The sequence below is a fragment of the Octodon degus genome, unplaced genomic scaffold (genome assembly GCF_000260255.1).
Source record: "Octodon degus isolate 3935 unplaced genomic scaffold, OctDeg1.0 scaffold00034, whole genome shotgun sequence".
In the NCBI taxonomy this organism is placed as follows: Eukaryota; Metazoa; Chordata; class Mammalia; order Rodentia; family Octodontidae; genus Octodon; species Octodon degus.
Window position 1 is genome coordinate 17,847,787 of NW_004524610.1, and position 16,120 is coordinate 17,863,906.

Below are 16,120 nucleotides of genomic sequence, written 5' to 3' on the forward strand. Positions count from 1 at the left end.
ATAGGATCACAAGTCCGCATCTTGTACAGCAATTAACCACTAAGAAGAATATATGCAGTGTTTTATTTGTTGAAACTGTACTTCTGATTTGAATTGAAACTGTCTCATTGCTATCTGTTTATCAATAAAACTTTGGAAAAAAAAAGAATGTTGCTATGAAAAAGAATAAAAACACCAAGAGTGATTTGAAAGCATAAATAAAAAAAAAGGAACAGGCATACAGCTAGTCTCTCTTAGTTCATTGAGAAGAAAGGTCTGCAATAATACTGTTTAGACAAAAGTATCTTGTCTGTATCCTGTCCTCTGAAAACCTACTGTGAAAAATCAGTATGTAATGTATTAATCACTGCAACTATCCCACTAACCTGACTTGAAACTATTACACTGCTATTTTTTCTCTAATTACAATGAATAAAAAAAATAAAAATAAAAGAGCTAAAATTATTATGTCTGAAGAGAATGCTCTAATTTTATTAAAACTCATGGTATATAGCACTAACCTTCTGCAGTAAACTATTCTTTCTTGAAAGATTATTTAGTAGTTTCAGAAAAACATTACACACTAAGACCACATCAATACTGGTGAGAATCAAACCTCCACCTCAGTTATGGGGAGTAAGCCCGAGGCCCAGAGGGTTTCAAAGAGGTTCTCATCAAATCTCTCATCAAGACTGGGCTTGAACTTGTGATCCTGCAGCCTTAGCCTCCATGCTAGCTGATCTGAATCTACAAGCATACATCACTATGCCAGGAAGTGAGTATCTTTGATTCATAAATTATTCATTAGATTTTTTGAATTACAATTTTTAAACCTTTTCATCAAGTCTGAGGATTGCAAGAAAGTAATATTAAATCCATAGCATTGTTCCCACAAGCTACCAAAAAATCTTTAACTATCACACTTAGTTTTTCCCTTTTGAGAAGTAAAACAGAAATACACAGCCAGTTCTCTATCATTAAATTCTACTTTTTCTTTTCTTTTCATTGTTTCATAATATATTGGTCAAGCTGTAATCAGAAGTACTGTCCAATCCAAGACATGTTTAAATCCAAGGCTATAGATTTATCTGAGATCAAAATATCAAGACTCACAGGTGGCAATATTCCAGTCTTACGTATTCCCCTAAAGCAAATCTAGTTCCATAGAGGCCTACAAGATATGTAGCAGATTCCTATGCAACCACAGACCTCTTCACTCTCTTTGTTCATTCTTGAGAACTCTTTGGATGGCCAACCAGCATAAATATTACCATGAGTTGCCCAGTGGTATTATAATAGTTTATAATTGTAATATTCTCTTTCTGTGTCTTTAATTGAAATATATTTTATTAAAGTCTGCATTCCTTCTGATCATCCATGCAAATGATTATGTTGTCCAAAACATAAAGGAAACATGCCTAGCCAAAAGGGAGTTAGGCAGAGGCTTGATGGTATATGAAGAATATGCATATAAGATCTGCTTTGCCCTCACTTCCCTCTTATATATTTCTGTGGGGATCCATCTTCTAGGCTGTTGTGGTTTATGTCTAGATGTCTCCCCCAAGCTCATGCAGTCACAGGTGGAGATTTTTCAGAGGTGGCTGGATCTAGAGTGTGTGATATCAAGATTAAGGCTGTGTGATTAAAATTAGTCTGCTATTTGTTTTGGCTCCTTCCCTAAGCCAGGTATCTTAGAGAAAATATAAAAGGGCTAGAAGAGGCTCTATTTCCTATTGTTTGCTCTTGGTGTCTTCTGCCTATCATGAACTGTTTCTCCTCTGTGATGCCCCTGTCATGCCACCCTCTGTTGGAGCCAGCCAACTGTGAATCTCTAGAAATTGTAAGCCAAATAAATATTTCCCCTGTTAACTTTGGGTGTCAGGTATTTTATCTCAGTGATGAGAAAAGTAACTAAGACACAGCCAAGTAGAATATGGAGAGTCAGGGACAATGAAAGCTAAAGAAAGCAATTATCTTTCTCCACAGATGAACAACAGTGTGTGCACAAAAGGCCTCTGAGAGGACAGAAGTATTCTCATCCAAAGTGCTTCTTAGTCTGAGTGGGTATGGTAACACACATCTGCAAACCCAGCTCATGAGAAGGCTGAGGCAAAGAATTATAAGTTTAAGGTCAGGCTGAGTAACCTAGCAAGATATTATCTCAAAATAAAAGAGCTAGGATATAGTTCAGTGCTTCTTAGTGACAACCTGTAGTACTGGGGGAAAATACTCCCCTTCCCCTTGGCTGTCTCTCTCCTCACTGGCCCTCTGAAATACTGAGATCCAGGGCACAGCGACATGCCAGGATACCTTGACATCCTTTCCCTATGTGGCCTCTGCCTTCAGAATGACATTATAAGGCCCTTTTCTGCCCAGGAACAGTCTCTAATTCTCCTAACTAACTGTTGCTTCAGCTAACTCATGAAAACTGAAAAGCAAAATCAGAAATTTCATGTTTCCATCTTAACACCTTTATGTTTCAATTTACTGCCTTCCTCCATGTAACTATAGAAATTTCCAGAAATATTCTGCACCTTTCTCTAAAGGTTCAGCAAAGCTTCTTCAAATAGCAACTAGGAGGAGCTCACTGTACACAACCTCTCTCTCCCATCAACTAGTGGAAGTTAAGGGGTCTCTTCCTAACACAACATTTAAAATGTCTAGATTCCATTATTTTTAGCAATAGAAGCAATTGACATTTTTCTTGTCTGCAAAGAATCACCCAAAGAAGAGACTGGCCTCTCCAAATTCCAAAGAAAGATTTTTCCATTTCAATATTATTTTCTTCAAGAGTTTAAGTGAGCATCATACATAAACCTTCAGGAATTGGGACCTCTCAGACTGCCCTCCCTCATTTTGCCCCAGTGCTCTGTGTCAGTTCCTGGGGCCCTAGGAAAACCCTGCTACTGGAAACTTCTTGATAGACCAAGAGTTTCCTCCACACTCTGTTCTGGATATTATCTCCTCACCTGTGCGCTCACAGCGACACACAAGAAAGAAAAGGAAGAGCAAATTTGGCTCCTGAGCTAGATGGGGCTTTGGGTTTTTTGTGTTTGTTTGTTTGTTTTTGGTGGAACTGGGGATTGAACTCAGGCACTTGCACTTGCTAGGCAAGCACTTATTCCACTGAGCCATCTCCCTGGCCCCTGTTTGTTTGTTTTTGTTTTTGTTTTGTTTTGTTTTTGAGGAACCAAGGATTGAACTCAAGCCCTTGCGCCTTCCAGGGAAGTGCTTATTCTACTGAGCTATCTTCCTTGCCTCATGTTTTTATTTTCATATTGAATTGCCAGAAAGAAACAGACAGGAAGAATAGAGAGAGAAAGAGATAAGAAGAGGAGACAAAAAGGAAGAGGAAGCAGAAGAGGAGGAGGAAGAGAAGTTGTTCTTTTATTCAAAGAATACCTGGCAAAAGCCTTGTACCCTGCTGTGAATGAGGTTTACACATTTTTTTAAGCAATGGATTCAGGCAATTTAGGCTTACTCTGATGTCAGAGAAGCCAAGGAAGGGTTTCAAATTCTGATAGTGTCAAAACAAACTCTCTCTCTCTCTCTCTCTCTCTCTCTCTCTCTCTCTCTCTCTCTCTCCCCTCCCTCCTGCCCTCCCTCCCTCCTTCCCTCCCTCCTTCCTTCCCCCACCCCTTTCTCTTTCATACTCAGGTATTAAATAGCCTTTTGAAAGTGTTATGCCATCTTTATTACTGAATATAATTTGAAAGTGTTTCTGGAAACTGCTACTCAAATAATGAGATAGCTTCTTAAAAGAAATGCTTACCTGAGCAAAATGTTGACCAAGTCATAAAATGTATTATGATTTTCCTCCTTCTAAAAGAGTTTTCTGGAGAATTTTGATACTTCAAATGAAAATGAAGTAAATTAAGGTCAATTTTTTTAGAGTACTGTATCATTTTTTTAAAACCAGGTCATTACTTGTTAAACATGGTAAACTCAGGTTTCATGGGCACCAAACTCTGTCTGAAAAACTACTATTGAATATCAGTCCACCACTGAGTCATTTTTATTTTTATTAGAATGCATACTTAGTTGTGGTCCCAGGCTATCAAAATTTAATTTTGAAAAGAGATATTTATACCATGTACTAAAAGACAAAATTGGAGATTCAAAATTATTTTCCTGAGAGTAATCACATGAAAGTCCGGATGTCTGACCAGAATGCTGCTCTGGGATTTGATCTGGACTAATGTTTCCATTTCCTACTCTTCATCCTCCATCCCGCTCAACACCTCATATACTGAGAAGTCTCACTAAAAAATGCTGTGCAGAAGGGACTTTTCTAAAATGCTCAGGAGGTATCTGGTTAGCCTGTCTGTGCCACATATTCAAGGGGCCTTATTATGAAAAAATGCCAGAAATAGCATTCTTACAGGATTTTCAGTGCAGAAACCACAAGAATGCTGTTCCTCATGGTATGGCAGCTGTGCAACAATATGGCGTCATCTGGAAAATTACGGTCTTGGAGACAAATATTTTTCCCTTCTCCAATGATTTAAAATAGACAGGGTGTCGCCAAAAAATTATGCATTTTTCTCTCCAAGATGGAGGGCTCTTCTTGGAAAGCTCCTCTCAGGAGCAACAGCTTTTACTATTGGAGCTCCTTAAAAATAAGTACACATGAAAAACTCTCTGAGCAGTCTTACAAAGGTTCTGGAAACTATCCAAAATATATCTGTTGAAAGGAAAGAGACTATATCTTTATACTTTTATTAAACAAAAATTTCATTTTTAAAAAACTTGACAGGATGGGGGCTGGCCCAATAGCTCAGTGGATTAAAGTGCCTGCTTAGGCAGACACAGTGGCTGGGGTTCGATCCCAGCATGCCGGTCCCACTCCCAAGGCATGCTGAGATGGCAATTGAGACTGGGTGTGGTGGCACTTACCTGTAATCCCAGCTCTTGGGAGGCTGAACACCTGCGGATCACTATGAGTCAGATCTACATAGTGAGACCCTGTATATCCTGTAGACCCTGTACCAAATACAAAATAAATAAATAAATACTTGACAGGGAAGAAATTCATACTTACAATGAATCTGAGTTTGAATTTGTCTATTATGAGAAGTTTCAGTCTTATTATACTAGTTAATTGGTTTTTGTAACATTTATTTTGGCTACATTCTTTACATAAAAGAACAGTAAACATTTGCTATTTTTATTTTTTGTCTTTTTGAGTCAAGATCTTTCTGTGCAATTCAGGATGGCCTAGAGCTCATTTTATAACCCAGCCTGATCTCAAACGTATAAGAATCCTCCTGCCTCAGCCTCCCAAGTGCTGGGGTTGTAGGCATACTCCAGGAAAGAATAATAATTCTTTAAGAATGAGTACCCTAATCAGAATACATTATATACAGGACGTTTCCCCAGTTTAAGAACATGTGAATAAAATCCCAGAGTTGTAGACAGTGAATTCTATAAGGTCTCCTATAGAATCTTTATATGCTGATTGTCCCACAAGCTGACTCAGCTGCAGTCCCTGTACCTACTCAGGATGGACACAAACTGATATTCAATGAACATTTGGGGGTAAACAAGGAATGACATAGTGAGGCAGAGGGGGGGCAAAAAAAAGAACAGCTCAAAATCTTTATAAATTATGAAAATTATCTGTCTTTGAGTTCATGAAAGTACCCCCATCTTTCCCACTGAACTAGGGATTGCTTTTTTTCTAGGATGGCAAATAAGGCTGCAGGGCATCAGGAGAAGCCACTAATTACTCAAGCTCCCATTTTCAGAACAATTGAGAACTCTGTTTTATTGTCCACAGCACTGAGTGACCTCAGAGCTATTTATAATATTTGCAAGGGCCTACAAACAACGTATTGATAGCCTCGCTTTCAATTTCCAGAGTCTTCTCTGATTCTGACTATGTTTACACTGGTTAGACAGATTTTAATGTTTCAAAGGTCATAAATCAAAAAAAAATTTGAGAAAGGCCATAAATAATAAACAACCAAATGCAGATTTTTGTCTTGCTTTATTTTGTTGTTTTATTTTTTTATTTTATTTTATTTCATTTTTATATTTGGCAGAAGCAGAACCAGGGATTGAACTCAGGTCCTTGCACTTGCCAGGCAAGTGCTTATTCTACTGAGCTATCTCCCCAGCCCCTGTTGTTTTATTTTATTTTTAGGAGAAACACTTCCAGAGGCATGAAGGCACTCATAAGAATGGGGCTACTTGTAATTTTTAAGTTTATAGCTACCATTTGGCATCCTTTCCATATTTTTTGAGTGCTTTAATCTCTCACCCAAATAGATAAGGATTTTTTATGATCCCACAAGGAAAAGGATTTGTACAACTCCTATAAGAAAAAATACAGAAAACAAACTGCTTGGAACAAGTACAATGCCATCTTACTCAGAAGTACAGACTGTGGGCAGGAGGTCTGAGGTCCACAGAGCCAGTGTGGCTCCAGGTGAGTCTCAATGCTGAAATTGCTTTCTTGTTTCCAGTGTGAAAACATAACATTGGCAGTTTCCCCAAATGTCATTTGGAATCTCTGTGGAATGGATCAAGCTCTACAGTGGCTTCATCTCACGCTTTTATTTTGACATTGATTGACTCAGGAGGAAAAGGAAGGTATGAATGCCCATGAACTAAAAAAAAAAAATTAAGTAACATGAAACACATTTTCTGGCAAAATTTACCTTCTACAAAGAAGCTGAATGATGATAACATGGTATGGATGTGGAATCAGCAGCTGAGTGGGTAGCCCTTTCCCTTAGCCTTCATCATGTGATGATAACATGGTATGGAGGCAGAGTCAGAGCTGAGTGGGTAGCCCTTTTGCTTAGCCAGCATCTGACCAGCATAGCACTTTGTCTCCCGACATCACCTATTGGTAAGATGCTTCCCAAAGGCCAATGACCTCCATCCATATCACCCTCCCAGGAGGCTCCTCTGCAACTCATGCACTTTAGGGGGCTAGACAGCACTTGAATGAGAGCAGGTATCAATCTAAATGGGATTCAGACCCTATTCAACAAGGTTTTGCAAAACTTGTTTCTTTCTTTCCCACCTCCGAGTTCGACACTCTTTTGGTCCTTGTATTTTGAGCAAGATTTTCCCTCTAGATTTAGATGAGCATCTAATTTTTGAAATTCTTCTCACCTTTACCATGTTTCAAAGTCTTCCTTCCTCTGCATCTCAATATTGCCTCTCTAGCTACTCTTTCTTCTTTCTTTCTCTTTTCTTTTTTTTTTTTTTTTTTTTTTTTTGGTGGTACTGATATAGAACTCAATACCTTGTGCTTGCCAGGCAAGCACTCATTCCACTGAGCTATCTCCCTGGCCCCTTCTCTTGCTATCCTTATATCTCTTTAAAACCACCTTTTAGAATTAGCTGCAAGCAAAATAACAGATGCATTTAACAGAATTATATATGACCCAGTTGGAGAGTGAGATCCTTCTCAGTTCTGAAAACCATCTCCTGGTTGGTCTTAGAGATAGAACAACACAGCTTTACTTTCACTTAAATGTCCTTTTCCCCTAACAAGTCCTTTGAGATTACATTAAACACAATGTGATAGACAGATGTTCAGACTGAGCATAAATATGGTTGATCAATACCTCCTCCCCCATGTACTTTATTTCATAAATTCGGTAAATAGTTTCTCAGAAGTTATTTTGTTGTTGTTTTTGTTGTTGTTGTTGTTGTTGGGCTTTTTGTTTTATTTTGTTTTTGGTTTGGTACAGGTTTAAAGAGTAGAGTGGTTGTTGCCAGAGGCTGGCGGGGGGCGGAGGGGGGGGGGGTATTGGGGGAAATAGGGAGGTGATACTCAAGGGTACAGTGTCTCAGTTATGCAAAGGGTGAGTCCTAGAGGTCTCCAGTATACCATACGGCCTAGGATGATGATGGAAAATCTTTCAGAGAGTGCCCAAACTGCAGCCCAAAACCCACTTATTTATTACAAGTGCTAACTCCAATTAAACCTGAGTACTGAGGTTCAAGTTTAGAAAAAAACAACATGGCAACCCAGCTCCTGCATGCACCCATGACAGCACACATGCTATAGGTTCCCCAGGAGGTCTGGAGTTAACACTGCTCTGTTACACCTTTTAGCTAGTTTGCTAATAGTTTTTTTTTCTTTTTTTTTGTTAATGGTAATTATAAATAATATGAATTACAGTGAGTAAGAACAGGAAGAAATTTTAGAGGTGATACATTTATTCATGACACAAATTATGGTAATATTTTCATAGGTATATGCTGACCCAGTCTCATCAAATTATATACATTAATTATATATATTATTTGCATGTCAAAAAATTCTTCTCCTAAAGTAAATGAATAAAATAAAATAAAAAATAAGTCACTTCCACCCAGGCAATTATTAAATACCTTAACTTCAGATTCTTACTACCCAGGACTGTAGCCTTACAGAACATCCACACAGGTGAAGAAATAGAAAGTACTTCATACAGAACTTTGACTGTACTCCTATAAAATCAGCCTAATATAAGATGTTTTTTGGGATGAGCTATCTTTTAACTATATTTCTCTCCTTCTCAATATCTTGTACTTTTTCATCTCCCAAGTACTTGTAATTGATTTTTTGGTCTGTTTTTTCTAGAAACAAATTTAAAAGATATCCAGACCAAGCAGGGCATTTAGTGGCTCTCCCCTGGACTCTACCCAAAACCACTACTAACCCAGAAAATGCTGCTGCCATTCTCACCATTCAGGCTGTTCCTCAACTTAGTTACTTTTTCTGCATTACACACATTCTAACCAAATCTCCCTAGCTTTTATCTGACTGTGTGCATAAATATTTTCCCTGATTTTCCATCTGCTCCAAAAGTACAACTTAGTAGAACAGCCTTTCCAGTTTGTGTTTTTCCTAGCACACTATGCATTGGTTTAAGCCTTCCTGACTCCACATATAACCATGTAAAATCAAGAATATCCTGGACATGTATTGAAATATCAGTTGGTACTCAATAAATATGCAAAATTTTATATTTGTATCAGTAAGTTAAAATAATAGATTTGAATCAAATAGTTTCTTGCAAAAAAAAATAAATAAAAAGTTTCCAGTGTATAAGACAGAATTTCCAGTTACAATCCATCTGAACCAAAGGAACCTGGTTACCCTCTTTCAAGGAGGAATGTTAAAATCGTTTTGAAAAGCTAATCTTCTAAGAAGTTACTAAATTTTTCATCTGTTTCAAACATAACATTCTAAACCATATTTTGTTTGTGAATGAGCACTGCCATTCAAAAGAACACTGGATTTGTATTTGATGAGTTGACATAAAAAATATTAACTAAACATAACACAGAGAATAAAGTTCATTGTTTTCTCAACACATATCAAAACAACAACAGAAAAAAAAATTCTTGTCCCAGGCCCACGTTGGAGACTAGATTTTGCCTATTGTTAGGCCTGTGTGCCTGATCTTTTTGAAAAGATGAAGTTTCCTTGGGAACTAACACAGAGATTGCTTGATTTTTCCTCAGGAAGATCCATGAATCATTGCAATCATTTTGTCATCTAACATGTCAATCAGTCCAGATTAAGCATTTGTTGTGTTCTTTCCTTACTTCTGATGGACAGAACACAGTAAAAAGCAGGGCCAGGCTACACAAAGCTGGACCACTGAGGAGTACAAATCTATGAGCTAGGAGAATCAAAGATGACCACAGCAATGCTTCAACTTGCCTCCTGAATAATAAGAGCACAAGGGTCTTGACATAGTACTTTATGAAGATTTGAAAAAATCTTTATGAAGATTTCAAAACTTCATGTGTTAGAAGTTTAGTCCCCAAATTTATATGTTAATGATATTTGAAGATAAAGTCCCCAAGGTGGGATTAATAACTATATAAGAATTAAAAAGCACCATGGCTTTTGGCTCACCCCACAGGGTGCCTTCTGCCCTTCTATGACACCCAAGAAGTTCTTCAGCAGAGGGTAGCACTTTAATATGAATTTTTCACCTCCACAATCATGAACTTCAAATCACGTCTGTTGTTGATAGGTTTCCCAGGCTGTATTATTCAATCAGAGCAGCATAGAATGGACTAAGACACAGCTTAATTTCTCACACAACATCCTGGTCTAAGTTTCCTCTGCCATCCTCAGCCCCAACCTTTCCATCTGTCTGATGTGGAGGTTCTCTTGGATTCTATTCTGCAAGGAGCTTTAAGGAAAATAAAATTGAGATGGTTAACAACACTTGAATGTTCAACACACAACCACTTTTTAAGAAATAGAAGTTCAAAATCTGGGACCTTCCAGCTGGGCTGAGTACAGCTGTTGTACACTGAGTCCCTGCCATCCCTTTGAAACAAAAAACAAAGCAGCAGTAATAAAAATAAAATTTGTACTTAAAAAAAATGTTGGTCCCTTCCCACTCATGTTTATGTATAAACCAAACACCAGCAAAACAAACTGGTGGTTAAACTGGCATTTTAGTTATGAGCCATTGCATTAACCAAACAAGGTAGGGGACACCCACAGGCATCTTTTATTTTTATGGTGCTGGATGGCTGAAAAGCTCAGGTAGGTGTCCATGTATCTTACCACTGAGAGAGACCTGCAATCTCCAGTATTTCCACAGAGATTCATCATAATAAAAATCACAAGGAAGTTTAGAAGCTTCAAGCAGAAAAATTTCTTCTAAGGTCAGGCTTCAAAATATTTTAGAGAAAAATAAAAACTCTGAAGCATGACTTTCTGACTGAAAGATGCTATTTTAAACTACCACTTCCCACTCTCCTTTTCACCAAGTTAATCCTCATTTCCCATACAAGTCTTTCTCTCTCCGGGGAGATATGAATTGGTCAATGACTATTAGAAACCTGTTCTTTCCAAGACTGCCTCTGTTTCTGTAAGCCACCAGGAGAGGGAATTTCCTAACTGACTTGGGAAAATGTAGTTCAAACTGATGACACCATGTTGCACATGAGTCCTGAGGTTGGATGAGCAAGTCTGAGAAACTACAGTCATCCACAGCTGGACTTTGAAAACTGCTTCTTGAAATCAAATGCAGAGGCTATAAGGCCTGAGCCAGCAGCATTCACAGAGCACCTGTGTCGAGGCAGACAAGAAGAGATGGACAGAGGAGCACACAGGGAAGTCAGTCTGTGGTTTTAACTGGCATAACAAGTCTCATTTGGGTTAAGAAGTCAATGGAAAAATGATCCTTCTTCAGTTACTTTTATTTTGTTTTTGTTAAAATTTCTTTTGGAAAAATTAAACATCTGGACCTCCTTATGGAAATAGTTGTTATGTTCACCGGAAAAAAAATTATGTTTTTTTTTTTTCATAGTGTTTGAATCAAGTTGCTCAGGAAAGATCTGAGGCTGCAGAAAGCCCCAACACAGAGTGGCTGCTTTGCTAGCTTTCCAGTATTTTTGAAAGCAGATCTGAGGATACCATCCTGGGACACTAGACTAACAAAGTATTTGTTTCAGCCTTGAGAGACAGCATTTAATAGTGTTAACAGGAAGAATCAGTGATGCTCAACAAAGATACAAGTGCCCCTTCATAGGCAGGGAAATTCCCTCTTGGTTTGAAGTTGGTTGTGTTGGTGGCACAATATATTTTCCCCTAAAGATGTCTCATATTTTGGAAAGGGTAAGGAAAACAATACATTTGTGCTACTTTTTCAATCCGTGTCTCTCTCCAGTGAGGCACATTTTTCAGGGAGATATGTCTGAAGTAAACTTTGTATCCTCTCACTATTATTTTTAAAAAGACATTGTGGAAGGATGTGTTAATTTTATCCTGTATGGGCACAGCACTCTCATTCTGTGTTCTGTCTTTAAGAGGAGGTGCCCTTTAGGAACTCTCCTAATAGGATGTTTTCCTTGACTCAAGCAGGTCTTCTGCACCCCATCAGATCCAGTCTTTACCTTTCTTACAAGCTTACCAAACCTGCAGCACATTTCAAGAGTCACAGACACCAGGCCCCTACCAGACCTGCAGAGCTGTTCTTGGAGATCAGAAAAAATGCCTGCTCCTCTGCAAGCTTCTCTCATGAGGGTTTTACACAGTGCACAACACAGTTCCCCTCAGCATCAGCTTTGTTTCCTGAGGTTTCATGTGCCCAAGGCCAGCCAGACTTCCAAAATATTTAATGGAAAATTACAAAAATGACCAATTCATAAGTTTGAAGCTACATGGTGTTCCAAATAAAGCCTTGCATTGTGCTCCTTGGTCTCTTGTGTCTGCACCATGCACCCTTCCCACCCTGAGACACAAGAGCTCTCCTACTTACTAAATCTGCTGTGGTGGAATCTAAATTTCTGTCCAGCCCTGATTTCACTTAATAATGGCCCTAGAGCACAAGAGTAGTAATTCCGATGTGCGAGAGAGAAGGTAGAAAATGTCCACCTTAGGTTACACAGTGGAAAATTTTGATTTAATAAATAATGAAAAAGAAACTGTATGGTGGGAATGCTAATATCTGCTGTAGGAAAAAATCTATGAAACTGTGAAGATACAGGAAATCTGTGCTAGTTTTGCTCTTGAACATTATATTGCAAAAGTTATAATGCCTGCTTAAGATAGAGAAGGTATTACATCTGTGTGTACAACAGAAAACAGGCTTCTCAGTTGTAGACCCCATGAAAGGTTTTGGGGACACATTCCCCAGGGAATAAGAATGGAGTGGAGATGGAGCTTGGTGTAAAGACCTTAGGTTCAATACCCTGTACCAGAAAATAGAAACTCACACTGGAAAACTCCAGACATCTCTGGGAAGGCTCAAGAACCTCAGAAAACAGGTAAAAAAAAAAAATGAGAGGCTAGGCAGCCATAACTACAGACAACAATGTCATCACCAATCAGCCCACAGAAAATAGCCAGTATCACCAGCAAACACCGTACACTGTACCTGGCACCCAAAACAACCCAGGGCTCTAGGCACTGGTTCTAGTCCTTCTATTACTTTCCCATTCATAATATGGATGTTGCTATCATTAACGCCACCTTCCAAATAAATTCATTTCATTTGTATCACTTGATCTAGATTCAGTGCTATCAGAGAGATTGTGACTGATTGGATGCCACGTGAAGCCACATTACTGAGCCCTGACTGCCTAGGTCAGAACTTTTCAAGGCTTTTCATGCCTTATAGTGCATTCCAGATTCATCTTCCTACCAACATTCATGAGGGAAAAAAGGATTTATCTGCTGGACACTTGCTTAAAAAATCATGATTGCCTGTGAAAGGGTGTTTCATTCTTAAGCTCCAAAAACAGAAAAAGCACTAAGATAGGAGAATCACCACATTTGAGCCTAGCCTGAGGTACATATTTGAAATATATAGAGACCCTATCTAAAAAAAAAAGAAAAGAATAAAAGAAAAACAGTGTCTCTAACATAATATTCCTGTATCTCCATGTATCTATTTGTCTACCTACAAATGCATCCAGCCTGTTTGTAAAGAGGACAACTTGAAGTCTCATTACTATTGAATATAATATTGGTATATTTAAATACAAAGTATTTAATCTTCACAACCTTATGGACACATCTTTTCCCCAAACCTCTAAACCTCAAAAAATACTGTCATTGTCAAAGACAAAATACATAAAATTACCCAGTTGGTCATTAGGTGTAAGACTGAAAAACACTGCTCCCAATTCTGTTTCTTAATTTCCTGGCCTGTGTCTTCACACTGTGGGAGAAAGAGTTCAATCCATTGATTTTTCATGTGATATATCATGGCTAGACCTTTAGAGGTCTGAAGATGTTGCAAGACATAGAATATGATTAAAGGTAATTATAGAGCAGCAAGAATTCTGACACTGCAGAAGAGCTGACCTTTGAGTGATAGTGTGGCTCCTTCCTCAGAGAGATGCTCCACATTTAATCTTGACCAAAGCTTCTGGGCTTAAATCATAAAGTATTAGGTAAAAATGAAATTTCTCTTAGACTGAGTCCTGGTTATCATTCTTGCCCATGTTTGAGCCCAATATAAATCAGTCAATTGATGTAGGACATATTCCACACCCTGTTCAGTCTAAACCAACTGTATAAGGTGGTACGTGCAATCTGTTGTGTATACAATGAGATGCATAATAACACATGATCAACATAATAACTGCATAACAGGCACCAAGAACTGCTTTATCCTGAACCAACATCCCCAGTAACAGCATAGTTGAAGGTAAAAGCTACCTAATTTTGCAAAATTCTTCTGCCTTTTTGCAAAACCCATCCATATCTGTGCAAGATAGGTAAGATGAAGAGATCTATGCATCATTCAAGTTTCCTCAGGGTGCAGTTTCTCTTCCATCTATTACTTACTATACTGTACTACTTTTTATTTAATATTTATTTGGCTTTCCAGACAAAGCCCAGGCATGTTGCATGAGTGAGACCCCCTGCCATGCTCTCAGGACCCCTCCACCCCTGTGGAGACCCTCAAGCCCATTGAATGAGTGAGAAATCCTGCTGAGTTCTCAGGACTCCCTAGACCCAGCCCAAGCCCAGACACAGTGAGAGCGTGGGAGAGCTTCTGGCTCCCCTGTGCCTGCTGGACCTCTCCGGAACAAACCCAGTCATACTACATGAGTGAGACCCTCTCCCGTGTTCTCTGGAGCCCTCAAAATGTCAGGAGCCCAACCCAACCCCCACACAAGCCTGCTGAGTAAATGAGAACTTCTGAGCCATCTCAGAATTCCACAGACCTAGCGAAAGCCCAGACCTGGTGAAGGTGTTGGAGAGTTTCTGCACTCCACTGGGCCACCTGGACTCCTCCAGACCCAGACCAGCCCTGGCGTACAGGTCTTGGGTGAAACTCTGCAGCTGAAGTCACTGCAGAAAGACTGGGGGCCAGAACCACCCAACTAATCTAGGAGCAGAACATCTTGCCAGAGGGGCACAACAGGTTTACTTCCAAAGGTTGCAGCAGGAAGGAGCTGAGCACAACAGCTAGGCTCAAGCCAGGCACAACTGCATGAATTCAAACTTAGTAGATCTGCCCCCAAAATTCAGTAAGTGCTAAGGTTATAACTGCACCAAAGCTCTACACCAAAGGTCAGAGGACAGTGCTATACAAAATGACAAAGAGAAGGGGCAAAATGCAATCTCAAGCCCCAAGCCCACCCAGAACAAGTGCAGAGAACACCAGTACAGAAGAAATTGGGAGTCACACAGCTAAAATGTCTTAATCAATAGCGCCTGAAGAAAATAAACAACTGCAGAAAGATAAAGAGAAACTCAGATCAGAAATAACCTCTGAAATCCAAAAAGGAATCTCTGAATTAATAGTGTCTGAAGTAAAGAATCAAATGCAAAAGCACACAGAGGAAGTCAACAAGAAATGATCCCTGTAGTAAAAGAATTAATAACTACTTCTCAAGAAGACACTGATAGGGGAAAATGAGTTTCCCCCAGCTGGGCGACCTGAGCTCGCCGCAGGACTCTGAGGGTCCTGCGCGGCCTCCCAAACCTCCGGGTTCCACTCCAATCACCCGAAAGGAGACGGACAGGCTCGGGTCGCCGCCATGACCGAGGCATATTTCCAGGTGGAGTCGGGCGCGCTGCGACCCAAGGAGACCTTTCTCTCCTTGGATGACATCTTGATATCCCACAGAAGTTACCGGTGCACACGGAGACGCCGATGCCACGCCTAGGCCCCTTCCTCCCAGAGTGGGGCGCGGGCGGTGGGCCGGACCTGGCGCTGCCGCAGGGCTCGAAGCTTGAACTCCCCCTGTGGCTGGCGAAAGGACTTTTTGACCATAAGCGACGCATCCTCTCTGTGGAGCTCCCCAAGATCTACCAACAGGGTTGGAGGACCGTGTTCGGTGCAGATGCCAATGTGGTGGACCTCCACAAGATGGGGCCCCGTTTCTATGGGTTTGACTCCTAGCTACTCCATTTTGACAGTCCAGAGAATGTGGATACAACCCAGTCTCTGCTGCAGACATTCATTGGCCGTTTTCGCCGCATCGTGGACTCCTCTCAGAACTCTTACAAAGATGACACTTCAGCCCTTGTGGCCAGGCTGGATGAGATGGAGAAGGGCTTATTTCAAACTGGGCAAGAAAGCACTGAATGACTTTCAGTGTTGGGAGAAGGGACAGGCTTCCCAGATCACAGCTTCCAACCTTGTTCAGAATTACAAGAAGAGAAAGTTCACTGACACGGAAGACTGAAGGAAATTCTGGG

At 39.8% G+C, this 16,120-nt stretch overlaps 1 pseudogene; it reads left to right on the forward strand.

Moving 5' to 3' along the window:
* Nucleotides 1-15,456: 15,456 nt before the first annotated feature.
* Nucleotides 15,457-16,113, forward strand: LOC101586487 (annotated as a pseudogene).
* Nucleotides 16,114-16,120: the final 7 nt, after the last annotated feature.